A 15,358-nucleotide genomic window follows, 5' to 3' on the forward strand; every position below is an offset into this window, starting at 1 on the left:
AAAGACACTGAGGTCAAGGAGGTTTGGGGAGCAGTGGGATAAGCCAGGTTAGACCAGTTTCTTCACAGCAGGATTTCTCAGAACGTATGCTAATGGGGGTGCTGAAGCTCCAAGGGGGAGACAGGTATGCAATGTAACCACAGACCCAGCTTTACCTCCTACCCCCCACCTCATCTTTTTTTATTTTCCACAAAGCATCTCATGGACCTGGAGCTTGGTGGAATACACTTTAGGAATTGAAGTCTGATGCCGCAGACTTCTTCACAGAAAGCAGAGGATGGCAGTTAGGACAAAAATGAAGGGATGGGGAAGACAGAAAGAAGGAGACGAGAAAAAGCAGGAGAACAGAGGGAAATTAGAAAAACAGGGGGATAGTAAAGAAACATAAAGGGGAAAGGAAAGGAGAAAGGGAGGCAAAGAGGGAGGAAACATTTAAGAGAATGAGGATAAGGAAGTGTGGAGCAGTAAAGTACCACCAGAAAGACCCCTTTTACTAAAACCACCTCCCCATTGCTTTGAGGAGAGACACAGGAGGGGCTGTGTCTTCTCTGTGCTCATCTACCCTACAGACACCCAACGCCAGCATGTCACTCTCCACGCCTGGTTTTCTCTGAAGTGTGACCCATCCCACTGTCCCTTCCTCAATGGCTAATTACTTAAAATGCAAAAATTTATTTGCAAAGGAAGCTGAAAACAGTGGGCCCCAAAGTAACCCAGAAAAATAAAATAAGAAATTCCAAAAATATTTAATTACTGCATCTCTTATTATTGTGTGTAGCTTCTTGCAGTATAAGACATGACCAAAACTAACCAAACATTCTCTACTCAGCCAGGAAGTCTAGTTGCCTGAAGAGCAGATAAAGGCAAATTGACAGCTTTTAAAGCCCAACAGGGCCTTTTACCCAAAAGGGCCTGCTTTCAAGCAAACTGAAAGCACCAAAGTGGTAAAATAAATTCCTAAAAGCTTAAATGCTGTGCATGTACACAGTGCTAAACCCCTTAGAATTCTACAACAAAAAAGATACTTTACTTAATGGAAGCTGTTTGTTATTTTTTAGAAGTCTCAAGTAACACATGCTAAAATAGAAACAGTATTTTGAAGTAAACTCTTGGAGTGTTCATCCAAATCTGAAACCCCTAGAGTTCTCAGAAATATGGGGTAGGATTTGAAGCAGTTGCATTAAGATTGACACCAGATTTCATTAGAACAGTGATTCCCGACACCCTTAATCACCATGACTCTGTTTTTGTTTTTTGTTTTGGGGTATTTTTTAGTATTATTCCCTGCAGTCAGTCACTTATCTCCGTTTTCCGTCTGTATTTATGTCCACAATTGCTCATGGGTTTAATGCTGGACTGTCAGGTTGACCAATAACATCCCCAAATTTTCTGTGATTTCAACAAATGTAGTGACTAGCATAATACACCCTGGGTTAGAGAATGGAGTTGATACTATTCTATCCAAAAGGAAACTTGCCATTTAGTTAACCTATTTAATCCTATCACAGATAAGGAGTTGGCCCTTCATATTATTAAAAATAAGACATAAGCCAATATTACTGACTTTGTAAATGTCCCAGAGGATGAAAATCCTCACATTTGAGATTTTTCTGAAAACCTGCCAGCTTTTAATATTTGCTGCATTTTTTAGAGTTGACTCATCTTAAGCCTCTAAACCAGGGGTGGCCAGTGATGGCACATGTGCTGCTGTTCTCATTTTCTGTGCCTGTGGCAGACATCTCTAATTGACCTCTGCAACCATTCCCACTGAGTGGTTTTCTTAACACAGTGTTCCAAGCAACCAATGGGTCAGAGCTGGTGCTGAAGATGAAACCAGCTTGTCTTTCCTGCTCTACCCTGAATCTTAGGAGATTTGTTCATAAGGCAAGGATAGGGGATACAGGCTCAGTATTCCTCTGAGTAAGAAAGCTTGAGATTCCATATTAAAGATGGAAGATGTAGAAATGAGGGGAACCAAGAGATGTAGAGTCACATGAAAATAAGATCCGACTTCTCCCCCATCCCCTTGACAGCTGATTATAAATAACCACTCCTCATCCTTTTTGCCTGTGTTCCTCTTCCTAGCACAAGTGCAAGGATCGGACAAAAAGGTATCAGAAAGGTTTGTCCATGAATGGATTAGTCTGGGCTGGGGAAAGTTCCAAAATGGTCTTGAAATAATACAGGGCGATAGGGTCAGAGTTTCCTGGTCTCCCAAGTCTCTCTCTCTCACATTATCTCCTTGGAGCTTGACAGCCCTGTGAGAAAGGCCGAAGAGATGTCGTCTTCCCTTTTACTCATGAGGAAAGAGAAGCTTAAACAAGGTGAGTGATTTTGCAAGGTCATATGGCTGTGAAGGGATGGAATCAGAAAAGGAACTCAGATTTTAAAACTGAATCCAGCGCTTTTTTTGATGCACTTGCGCTACTCACATTGGGGTGTAAGCATGCCTGGATAGGTAGGGCAGGGCCAAGAGATCATTTCAAAGACTTGCTATAGGGGCTTCTCTGGTGGCACAGTGGTTGAGAGTTCGCCTGCCGATGCAGGGGACACAGGTTCATGCCCCGGTCCGGGAAGCTCCCATATGCCGCGGAGCGGCTGGGCCCATGAGCCATGGCCGCTGAGCCTGCGTGTCTGGAGCCTGTGCTCCGCAACGGGAAAGGCCACAACAGTGAGAGGCCCGCGTACCGCAAAAAAAAAAAAAAAAAAAAGACTTGCTATAGGGAATTCCCTGGCGGTCCAGTGGCTACTCCGTGCTTCCACTGCAGGGGGCAAGGATTCGATCCCTAGTTGGGGAACTAAGATCCCGCAAGGCTCGCGTCATAGCCAAAAAAAAAAAAAAAAAAAAATTGGTATAAAATGGCACTTTTAGGAAAACATTTTTATATAAAAGAGTAAAGGCACATTATGAAGTAGAATGCAGAATTTGCATGACTTTTTACAATAAAATATAAGATTTCAAAGATATTGGCACACTTTTTCTGGCCATGCCCCCAGGCCTTTGGATGGTGTGCTTTCATTGTTCTCTGCTGTTCTGGTGGAAATGAGTGAGAAGTACTGCTCTTCACCATGTTGCCTCTCACCTTTTCTTTCCTTCCCCTTCTCTTCCTTGTTCTTCTTTGTAATCTTCATTTATTTAGGTGACGATGCCACCCTCAGAGCCCCCCAAAGGCAGCTTGCCTGTGAATCATTTCAGAGGCATGGAGCTGCCACGGTTAGGTTCTGGTGAGGTTCTCTTCCTGGCTACAAACAGCTGCCTTATCACATATGTCCTCACATGGTAGAGAGAGCAAGAGAGGCTTTCTGCCATCTTTTCTTATAAGGGCACTAATCCCATCATGGTGCTCCATCCTCATGACCTCTCTGGATGGATTGATCCAGAGCCTGAACCCTGTCATCAAGGACTCTGATGTCCATAGCACTGCCTTCATACTGAGACTGATATAGTATGTCTGAGACTTTGTGCTTCCTAGTTCACCTCCAGTGAACATGTCTCGTTAGTTGGAATTATGGCATGGACTCATTCCCAAACCAATCACGATGGCCAGTGTGATGGGCTTTACTGATTCACTCAAACCAAAGTTCATTCCAAGAGCTGAAGGGTCAACCCATCCAAATTCCACAGCTGCTTCATAATCTGGGAAAGAAAGGAGTAGAGATGATGGGATGTGACTATGTTGCCCACTACAATTTCCTCTTTAAAACTATTCACTTTAAACTATTGACTGTGTCTGCTGCACGGAAAGTTGTAAGTAAAATGAACTGTGTAGCTGACCATCTGCCTGCTTATTATGAGCTATAGTGAACATCGTAGGAGAGGGTAATAATGGAATAGACCCTTCAGAAAACACAAAGGGAAATGCTGTGAATACTAAGGCCAACACCCCTCTGAACTCTTATGTTGTGGCAACACAAAAGCATTCAAAAAAGGGACAGATGGACTTCCTTGGTGGCACAGTGGTTAAGAATCCGCCTGCCAATGCAGAGGACACGGGTTCGAGCCCTGGTCCGAGAAGATTCCACATGCTGCGGAGCAACTAAGCCCGTGCGCCACAACTACTGAGCCTGTGCTCTAGAGCCCATGAGCCACAACTACTGAGCCCGTGTGCCACAACTACTGAAGCCCGCATGCCTAGAGTCCGTGCTCTGAAACAAGAGAAGCCGCTGCAGTGAGAAGCCTGCGCACCACAACGAAGACCCAGAGCAGCCAAATAAATAAATTTATTAAAAAAAAAAAAAAAGAAAGAAAGGAACAGAAGTCCCTAATCCGCAAAACTGCATTTGGGGTTCCACTGGGTCCACATTCTACCTGCATCCACTTCCTCCTCCAGGTCTGGGAAGAGCCATCTTCATTCTTCTTCCATATTGAAATTTACATCACTTTGCAAAAGACTTTGGAACATATATAGTTTAAAAGTTGAGAATCTGTTATGCTAAGTGAAATAAGTCAGTCACAAGAGGAAATATATGGTTGTAATTACACTTACATGAGGTACCTAAAGTAGTCAAATTCATAGAGACAGAAAGCAGAACAGTGGTTGCCAGGGCTGGAGGTGGGGCAAATGGGGAGTACTGTTTAATGGGTACAGAGTTTCAGTTTTGCAAGATGAAGAGTTCTGGAGATGGATGGTGGTGATGGTTGCACAACAATGTCAGTGTACTTAATAGGACTGAACTGTATACCTAAAAATGATTACAGTGGTTTACGTGTATTTTACTACAATTAAAAAAATGTTGAGAATCATTTGTGGGATTTCCTTTTCTTAACCTTACTTTCAGCATAATTTTTTTTTAATTTGTATTTTTATTATAAACATCTTACTTGAATAGTCAGCAAAATATTTTTTTTCCCACCTCAGGCACCTGGACTTTTTTTTTTTTTTTTACAGTTAAATTTAGACCTTCTATTGAGCTACTCTAGATTCACAATGTTTGTGTTTTTTTCCATCTAAAATGTTCCTGGGACTTTTCTGGTGGCACAGAGGTTAAGAATCTGCCTGCCAATGCAGGGTACATAGGTTCAAGCCCTGGTCTGGGAAGATCCCACATGCTGCAGAGCAACTAAGCCCATGTACCACAACTACTGAGCCTGCGCTCTAGAGCCTGTGAGCCACATCTACTGAGCCCACATGCCACAACTACTGAAGCCCACGCACCTAGAGCCCATGCTCCACAAGAGAAGCCACTGCAATGAGAAGCCCCCGCACCACAATGAAGAGTAGCCCCCGCTCGCTGCAGCTAAAGAAAGCCTGCGAGCAGCAACGAAGACCCAACGCAGCCAAAGATAAATAAATAAATCTATTAAAAAAAAACTTTCTTTAAAATGTTGCTTTTCATTTTTACCCTCCTGATAATGGAGCTCTTTTGCAGCTCCTTTTTCCTTTCCCAAATGGAGTAACTTTAGTTAACTTTAGTGGCCGTTAGAGTTACCACAATCACACATTTTCTTGGGAGGATGACCATAGCCCAGTTGTGTTTTGGGTAGGATTCAGCAAAAGCCAAATTCTGTCACTAACTGGGGCTGCAGTCTGAGTGTCGCATCTTTCCCCAGGTGCTCAACAGTCACCTCCTCTGCCCGGTCCTTTATGGACAAGATTTCACTGGGTTGTCCTAGCTTCCCTGAGGTCTGTATATCACCACCATTATACACAGGGACATCCAGAGATGTTAAGTAACTTGTTCAAAGCTCATAGTTGGTGTCCTTGGCTCTAAAGCTTTGTAATGTCGTTCTTTCTATACTACACTGCTTCCCCCCCAGTCTTTCCCCTCTACTCCAGGCATTAGGATATTTCCACACCTGAAATGGGGATTGAAAAAGCCGGCTGGGAAGAACTGGTGGTGGAATCCCTGCAGTGAGAGATGAGTCATCACAGCTTTCTGACTTGCCTCCCACTGTCTCCCTTTCCATCTGTCCAGTTCCTCCCGGTTCCCCCACTTCTCCAGAAGCCATCACCACACCTAACCCAAAGGGCACATCGATCCTCTCCTTGAGCCAACCTGGGTAAAGGCAAATCTCCTGCTTCCCTTTTTTTTTTTTGCGGTACACGGGCCTCTCACTGCTGTGGCCTCTCCCGTTGCGGAGCACAGGTTCCGGACGTGCAGGCTCAGTGGCCATGGCTTATGGGCCCAGCCGCTCCGTAGCATGTGGGATCTTCCCGGACCGGGGCACGAACCCGCGTCCCCTGCATCAGCAGGCGGACTCTCAACCACTGAGCCACCAGGGAAGCCCCCCTGCTTCCCTTTTTTGAGCAGAAACAAGGATAGCACTTTTCAAAAGTAAAGGAACATTTACTATGAATGTAAGATAAATTGTAATACATTAGCATATGATAAATTACATGCCCACAGGCTCAGTGACTGTTCTGAGGCTGACAATAAAAGGCCAAAAGGGGGCAGTGACCCAATTCCTGGAAATCCCCGACCCCTCTCCAAAATAGTTGGAATAATCTTCTCACTCATTAGCCTATGAAATTACCCAGTCCATAAAAACTAACCACCCCAAATTTTGGGGCCACTCTCACGCCTTTTGAGACGGACCAAATTCTGTCTATGGAGCGTGCCGTGCATCTCTCTCAATAAATCTACCTATCACTTTGCCTCTTGCTGAATTCCTTCTGCGCTGAGACATAAAGAACCTGAGCTTCAGTAAGTCCTGAGACCAGGTGTTCAATTTCGATTAAAAGACAGTGAGTGGGTTCGAGTCTCAGCTCACGGGTTCAAGTCCCAATCTGAATTTTGGCTGGGTTCGAATCCCATCTGTGTTGTGTGGTTTCAGAGTTAAGAATGTGTTCAAATTCCAGCAATGCCCATCACTAACTAGCTGGGAGACCTCAGGCTGGGCAAATCTTTCCACCCCACCAAGTCCCATTTCCCTCCTATGTAGGGTTTCAGGGAAGATTGAAGAGGTAAATGCACACAGCATTCAACAACCCCTCCCAAAGTGTTCTGTTATCAATGACACTATGAGCTGGGTGTGGATACTCCAATTTCACAGATAAGGCAGGCTTTGAACCCAGGTCTGCTGTGGTCAAGGCCCAGGTTCTTTCCATCTCCCCACTGCTGTGACCCTCATGTGAGCACCTGTTCTCATACTGTCTTGCACCGTTACCATACTGTGCATTTGTGGAGGCCAGGACAGCCCTAAGTAAACAACTGTTTGAACTGAATGCATGAATGCCCATGTTAGTAAAAGGAGAGGAAATGATTTGCATTTGAGAGACAGAAAAAGCACTTGTACCAGAGGCTAACATTAATTCATGTAGACAGTCAGCCCTATTCATATAGATTGTACCATTCTGGATGCCTGGAGGGAGTGGGGAAGGCAGGGTGGTGGGATTGGAGGAATGGGCAAGTTGATCTAAAAAAACTCTGAATTATAAATTTTAACATTATTATTTTCAGATAATTGGAAACCTCAAACTGGGTTAAAAAGTATTATTAGAGACAGTGAAAACTGATAATATAATACGATTTTTAATAACTATATTAGTAACCATTATGTGAAAACATTCCTGTCCTATTCTATTCCAATATCCTGGTTGCATGCATACTTTGCATTATCTCTCAAAACTAGTCACTTTAAATTCCAAATTAGCACCGAGTCCAAGTGAAGGTTTTTATTGGACTGTTGCTATGGGCAGAAAGTACTTGAAAAGAAGACACTACACCTTGGATAGGAGGTGCAGAGAGCCTTCCAGAGAGCAGGACTTCATGTCTTGAAGGAGGTTTATGCTTCTTCACTCAGTCATTCACTTGATTTAGGAAGGAGACAATCAGCACGTGTAGGAACCCCAAAGGTCCCAGGTATGTGCAGTTAGTTGGGGGTAACACCACCATTGCTGGGAAGGCTTGATGTGGTTAGGGTTCTGGATGAACTGGTGGAAAGCGGGGAAGAGAAGGAAGAACCCAGGGCCAAGGATTCCTCAGTGTGGGCATCTGCAGGTTCAGGTGGGTAGAAGAACAGACAGGTTAAAGCAGGTTGGATCACAGGTGACACAGTGAGGAAGGGCTCACGGGAGCGGCTCCCAAGCATGAATCCTCAAAATGAGTGTTGAAATGGGAATGAGATGAATCTGGGGACTTCACTCCTCCTGCAGTCAGTCTTGAGTCATTAAATGGACTCTGGCTGATGTAGAAAGGGGATGGGTGAAGGCAGTCTAATAAGGTGCCTCCAAGCATGTTTGAATGCCAGTCTGTCTCAGGCTGAGTGATCTTGGTAAATTATTTAAACTTTAGGCTTCCATTTCCTCATCTGTAAAGTGGGGATGACAACAACAGTTGACAACCTGTCTCCTGGGATGTTATGAGGATTAAATAACTTGATGACTGTCACATGCTCAGCATTGTACCCAGTACCTAAGCACCTCGGTGCTCAGTACCAGGCAGTGATGATTACTATTGAACTGCAGGGGTCTAGGGCTACCACTTTTGGTTTATTAGCCCCTCAAGGGAGGGATCTATGGTTTTATCTTTAGTACTCATTAAATTATTTAGTTCACTATCACGACTGTTTATAAAATAACATTCAGCCATTTTGTAACATGGCTTCTGCTTCCAATGATGACTAATACCTGATAGCAAGCAACCTCTCTGTGGACCTAGAACCAACTCTTCCAGGTTTTTTTTTTTGCACCAGAAAAAGAGACAGTTGAGCCACAGCAACACAGTTGAGCTGTCATGTGAGTCATCCCTGCTCCCATTGCATATCCTTAGATTACTCCCCGAACCTCAGATGCCAATAAAAGAGCCATCATAGAAAGAAAGAAGAAAGGAATATGAAAGCAGAAGTAGAGAACTGTCTGCCTGGAGGGTTGGAAGGCATTTCTGAAGGCTCTCCAGACCAAGCACCCCACAGTCAATCAAGTAACAGTGAAGTCAAGAAGGGGACAGAGAGAAGTGATGGGAGAAAGGAAGGGAGCCCTCCAAGGAAAGGTAGGTTAGAGGTTCTAAGGGGGTTCGACAGAAGCTTTGCTTCTAATTCCAGTGTTAATAACTGATCTATGCTATGTTAGAGAGGCTGAAATTCTTGGGGAGTTGACAGGAGGTCTCTTCCCAGATCCTGAGGCCTCTGGCTGAGACTATCTTTTGCAAAGAGGCACCTGTAGATATTCTCATCAGATAACTAGGTTAAATTATAATTGACTTTTTTCCAACCCTAATTACTCTTTTCTACCTAGCTTTTGTAGTACTCATGTACAATATGTTACCACTTTCTTTCTCTGCCATCCCTTTTCTTTTTAAATGTTGTTTCTCTACTTCTCTCTTTCATTCAAAGTATAAACTTTTTTTTTAGAAAAGTCCCTTCGTTTCCTTATTTTCTCTCCCTCTGCCTCTCCAACTCTCTATCTGCTGTCCTTTGCCCTTCTGTTTTCTGATTATTTATTTCGTTTTCTGTTTTACTTGCCACTTATCTTGCTCTAACACCGCATATGAGCCTCTACTCATATTCAGGTCTACATCTTCAGCCCAAGAGAATACCATCTCTTCACAGGGAGGAAAAACTAGAAAAAACCCAGAGCTCTGGTTCTGACCCTTCTCTTATCGTGTGGCTCTGTTATTCCTTACTTCTTTTAATTCTTACTCTCAGCACTGAAAAGAGAGAATGACCCAGGATACTACTCAGTAATGCACTCTACCAATCACCTTTCAACTAAAGGCTTAGAAGGCACAGCTTCACTATTTAAGGTGCAAGATGTTCCAGGCTGATATTATGGCGCTGATATTATGCTCTTATTACAGGATTAAGTAATCTGGCTGAAGTCCAGCCTCTGCCACCCTCTACTGCCCACAGGCATTGAGACACTTTGTGATTCTGGGATTCACTTTGGAATTATAGAGATTTTGGCAGAAAGTTTCTTCAAAGTCAGTGCAGTCCATCTGGCCACCTGACATCTACGTCCCTGAATCCAGTGAAGGGAAACTCACTACTTCCCAAATCAGCCTAATCCATTCCACGACCAAATAAGAAAGCTAGATTTTCAAAGAAAACATTCGTATATTTTGTCATGGTGATTGTTTGCTTTGCAAATTCTCCTTCCATGAATTATAGTTATTCATAACTTTCAACAGCCATAGGTCATTGCACTCCTATCAAAGTTTCTGCAAGACATTTGAATTACAGATGTGGAGGTAAAAATGTGTTTGTAGTGCATGGATCCATCCTCATCAGCCTTATCATCTAGTATAATAATAATTGCTAATACTTCTATAGAATTACTGGGTGCCAGGCATTTTCTTAGCATTTTGCATATATTAAATTGAGTAAATGTAATTTCTCTAAACACCATTTCCTATTTGCTTCCCTACAGGGGCCCAGAATTTGATGGCATATCCACAAAAGAAGGAATCTAGATGTCATCTAGTCCAATCCTCAACTTTCCCCACGAGTCCCAGAGAGGGTGTGTGCCTTACCTTAGGTCACACAGCTATTAGTGGTAGAGTGGGATCTCAAGCATCTTAATAACAACAAGCTCACTGTTCATAGCCAGGATCAAGAAAGGTATTGTAGGAACCTGAGACTCTCTTTCATAAGAATCTGCCTTGTTTTGTTCTACATATGGCTAATACTCTGCCGCAAGGTGCCAAAATCACCTTTCCTACCTTGTGGTCTTTTAAAGTAAGTCCTTCTTTGAATTTACTTTAAGGCACTTGTATCATCTCTCCTTCCATTTCCCAGTGTTTTTAAAAACTTTTCTAATATAGCCAAGTGAATTTCTTTCCACGTTAGTGAGATTTCTGCATCAGGAACAAAATCATTTCAACCTGTCTGCCATTAACTCTCCCATCAGAACAACTGACAAACACAGTTCAGTTGACCTATTCAAGATCTGTAGGATCTTTCTCCTATGTGGCTTATGGTGAAGGGTGAGCAGGTGTCAGGAGAGAAGAATCCTGGGTAGAACATGGAGATGTGTGGCATCTTAGCTGGCTGCATGTTGAACAGAGCACCTCTCTGGCAGCAGAGAAGGGAGCTGGATCCCTGGCTGTTTGCTTCCATGGACGTTCACCTGAATTCTGCTCTTGGGACAGAACTGAAAACTCCTGCCCAAATCTGGTTGTGTACATTTCTTTCCAAGAACCCTATCTACATTTGCAACCAGGTCTGGCAATATCAGTAGAGAGGAAGACTTTTGTCCTCTCAGAACACGGGAATATTCTACGTCAGCAGCCACTTTTTTCAATGTTGGGTGCATCAGTGTCTGGGTTGCATAGAATATTTTAAAATCATATTTGCTTTCAAGCAATGACAGCTTTATAAACAGAATGGACATGAACAGATGATTCTAATTCAGTTATAACTAAAGCTAAGGCAATTCCAAAACTACTTTATTGTATAAAATATTGTTCAGAATTTGTGTATTGGGTTTGAGCTTCTTTTATTTTTAATACAGATTTTATTATAGTTATATTCGTTGGGGAAAAAATACCAAAGAGAGACTGGTTGATTTTTAGTCAGGGTTCTGGTAAAAGTGTGTTTTCCCTAATTGTCTGAACTTTTCTCCACTTCTATAACTAGAAAGATGGGATCTGTATGGATTTTAGGGCCACGGACATCTGCGGCTCAATCTTCATTCCACCACTTAAAATTGTGGGAGCTTGTGTATGTGACAACTCTCTGAGTCTCCACTTCCTTCTATGTGACTGATAGCACTTATCTCAGAAGCCATTGTGGGTTTCAAACAAGGTATTTGAAAAGCACATGGAATAAGTTTGCATAATGTTAGGTATATAGACACTCAGTAAATGTTAGCTTCCAGTTTCCTTCTCTCACTCTTCACTCTGTGTGTGTGTCTGTTTGGTGAAAAAAGGAGGAAGATTTGATGAGTATGAATTGGACGACTGGTCCAGAAATAAAGGATCAGTATACAATCAAACAAACACACAAAAAATCAAACACAAAACAGAAAGGAACAGAGGTGAGAAATGGAAAAAAGAAGTTTAGAAAAACGCTATCAACAATAAATATTTACTAAGAACTTCCTATTTATATGTTTAGGTCCTCCAATGTATGGGACTCAAGGATATTCTTGTCCTCAAAGAGCCTAGACACTTTTTTTTTTTTTTGCGGTACGCGGACCTCTCACTGTTGTGGCCTCTCCCGTTGCGGAGCACAGGCTTCCGGACGCGCAGGCTCAGCAGCCATGGCTCACGGGCCTAGCCTCTCCGCGGCATGTGGGATCTTCCCAGATCGGGGCACGAACCTGTGTCCCCTGCATCGGCAGGTGGACTCTCAACCACTGCGCCACCAGGGAAGCCCAGAGCCTAGACACTTTTGAGGAGACAAGATTTATTCATTTGTAAAAGAGATAATTAAAATGCAAAGGAGTTGCTACTCTTGGAGTTGAGAGGAGAAAGCAACCTCTGTATTTATGGTATCTTTCAGTCGTGCTATGGGAGACAAGGGAAGACGAGAAAATCTTGAAATGTCCAGCCATTTGAGTCTGATGACAAAAGCTGGGAATATTCTTACAAAGGGAGACCATTGGTTTTGTGAAAACTGCAGTGGTGAAAATGATCGTGGTATTCTTTGTAACAACAGAAAATCCCTAAACAAACCTAAATGGGGCCTGGTAGTCTCACAGCCTTTATGCTAAGGGGCAGGGGGTGGGTGGACAGGCTGAAGACGTCCAGTGCATACTCCTGGTTTCCTTATTCAGCCTGAGAGACGCTGATACCCCTTGTTGAGTTACTTATCTAGATTCTCTTTAAGCTCCGTCTCTTTCTTTCCCCAGCAGATCCCTGGAGAGATGCCCTTTCAACCTCCATCTCTACTAAATGCCTTTTGGATCCCAGCAGTGGAGCCCATTGGGTGGCTGGATTGACTCAGAGCAAACTATTACTGAGGCCTGTTAGCGTTGGTGAAAAGAATTCTAGCCAAATCCTCCAGGTTAGAAGAGAAATGACAGCTCCTCCCAGAAGTATTCCCGTGGCAAAACACAGCAACCACCCTACAAAGGGTTAATCCTCCCCCCTCCCCTGCCCCCCAACTTGCTGCCAGAGATCAGCTAATCTGATAATTATGGCAACAAACACAGTTTAGACAAACAAGACCTGACCCTGAGGGTTTGGAATGAAAACATTTACTCTCTCCCTCCCCAGAGAGACTGTGCCTGGAGCATACACACAGAGAGACACTGGGAAAATACCCTTGTGCGGGAGCTACAGGGTGAAAACATCTGTGTTCCTGAGCTGCTTAAGAAGATAAAGTTAATGGGGAGAAGGAAGGGGGTGGGGGAGGTGGGAGGAGTGGGGAATGGTACAGTCGGAGGGTGTGCATGTTTGGAGCAGATGGAAAATGTACCCAGAACTGGAGATGTAAGCCAATTGTAATTGATTTTACAACAGAGACAGAGTGAGAGGAGTCTCAATGAGGCAGAATTCCAGTGAAGAACCTGGACTGTGGCTAGAGGAGGAGAAACATCTTAAACCCCCAAAGTAGGACTTATTCCTGAGAGCTGGAAGGGAAGATTATTCCAAGTAGTCCACGATTCTAAGTGAATTTTAATATCTGCCTGCCAGGCAATGAGGCTCACAATCTAACTTGGCTGGTCATCCTTCTCTCACCCCTAGTTTTGTTTCTAAACTGAGCAACATGGGACTTCCCTGGTGGCGCAGTGGTGGCGCATCTGTCTGCCAATGCAAGGGACACGGGTTTGAGCCCTGGTCAGGGAAGATCCCACATGCCGTTGAGCAACTAAGCCTGTGCACCACAACTACTGAGCCTGCGCTCTAGAGCCCGCGTGCCACAACTACTGAAGCTCATGAGCCTAGAGCCCGTGCTCCGCAACAAGAGAAGCCACCACAATGAGAAGCCTGCGCACCACAACAAAGAGTAGCCCCCGCTCGCAGCAACTAGAGAAAGCCCGCATGCAGCAACGAAGACCCAACGCAGCCAAAAATCAATCAATCAATCAATCAATAAATCAACGAACTAAGCAACATGCCCTTTCCCCCTTGCTGTCTGCCTCAAAACTTGTCAAGCTACTTTTCCCCTTTCTGCATCTAAAATGCTGCTTCCTAGAAGAAAACTTTCTGGGTTGCTTAAACTGGAGATTCTGACCTTGGCTTGCTTTAACTTGGAATTCCAACAGTTTTTCCTTTCCAACTACCTTCAAGTTTTGCCCCACGTAGCCATGAGCCTAATGTCATCCTAGAGCCAAATGTCATTTCTTTTTTGCACAAGGCTGGTGGTATATCAGCTGGTAAACACTCCTTGCCCCTTAAAACTCTCCACAGGATCTCTAGGCATCCAAATCCTTGGGGATTTGCAGACCATATATATGGATTACCCCAAGCTAAGAGGAGCAACTACTATGATTGATGATAGGATCAAGGTTTAAAATGAATTCCATAAGGTGAAAGATGGTCTAAAATCAATAAGAGAGGATGTGCCAGGAATGTGAAGCACTTCATTTAGGTCCAATAATCAATTTACGAGCATAGGACGGAAAGACCTACAAAACAAGTTTACGTAAAAACAAAATAAAAAAACCATTATTTTGGACAACAACTGGTTCAATATGAGATAAAAATGAACCTATCTGCTTAAAGAGTGAATACAATCATGGTAGGTGTTAATAAAAGTATTGTGATCACATTAACATTTTACTGTATTCTTAGCAAGGGAAGGGTAGAACTGAACAAATCTTTTTTTTTTTTTTAAGTCTAACTGTCGGCTGACCAAGCAGAGTCCAGGAGGCTATGCAGATCAATTTTCCTTTGTTTGTGCTTTAATTTAATTTCAGATTCAAGTGCCCTATTGCAATCTACACAGGGTCCACCTTGGCAATCATCATACCTTGTTCAGCTGGTTCCACTTGCCCCTGTGTTTTGAATCCCATGCAGGCCCATTTACTTGTTCCTCTGCCAGTCTGTTGGAGAATCGGAGATTCCTCTACTCCTCAAGGAAAGACACTTCTTTCCAAATAGTCCAGTCTTCTCACTGCTCTTCACACACCCCATGGTCGTTTGTTAATTTGTTCATTCATTCATAAATCCATTGACCATCCACTATGTGCCAGGCACTGTACCAGGAACTGGGATTCAACAGTGATAAGAAACGGTCCTTGCTTTCATCAAGCTTATGTTCTCAGGCCTCCTCCAGCTTTCTCCTCCCTGAACTTTTGGTGCCCAAGGGCTTGTAACACATAATTAATACTCAACTGCTCTCCAATTGTTTCCCTTACACTAATTTTGCCTCCCAGTAGACTGTAGGAGCCAGTAAACTCTTTGAAGTTATAGGCTATGCCTTCAGTTTAAACATATTCAGTCAATCTTTATCTATGATACTGTTAAAAAGGAAATGAGAAGCACAGTTTAAACATAACTTGAGGCTTTTAAGCTGATTCCCAGATAACAG

This window comes from Delphinus delphis, chromosome 16, assembly GCF_949987515.2.
Source record: "Delphinus delphis chromosome 16, mDelDel1.2, whole genome shotgun sequence".
NCBI lineage: Eukaryota > Metazoa > Chordata > Mammalia > Artiodactyla > Delphinidae > Delphinus > Delphinus delphis.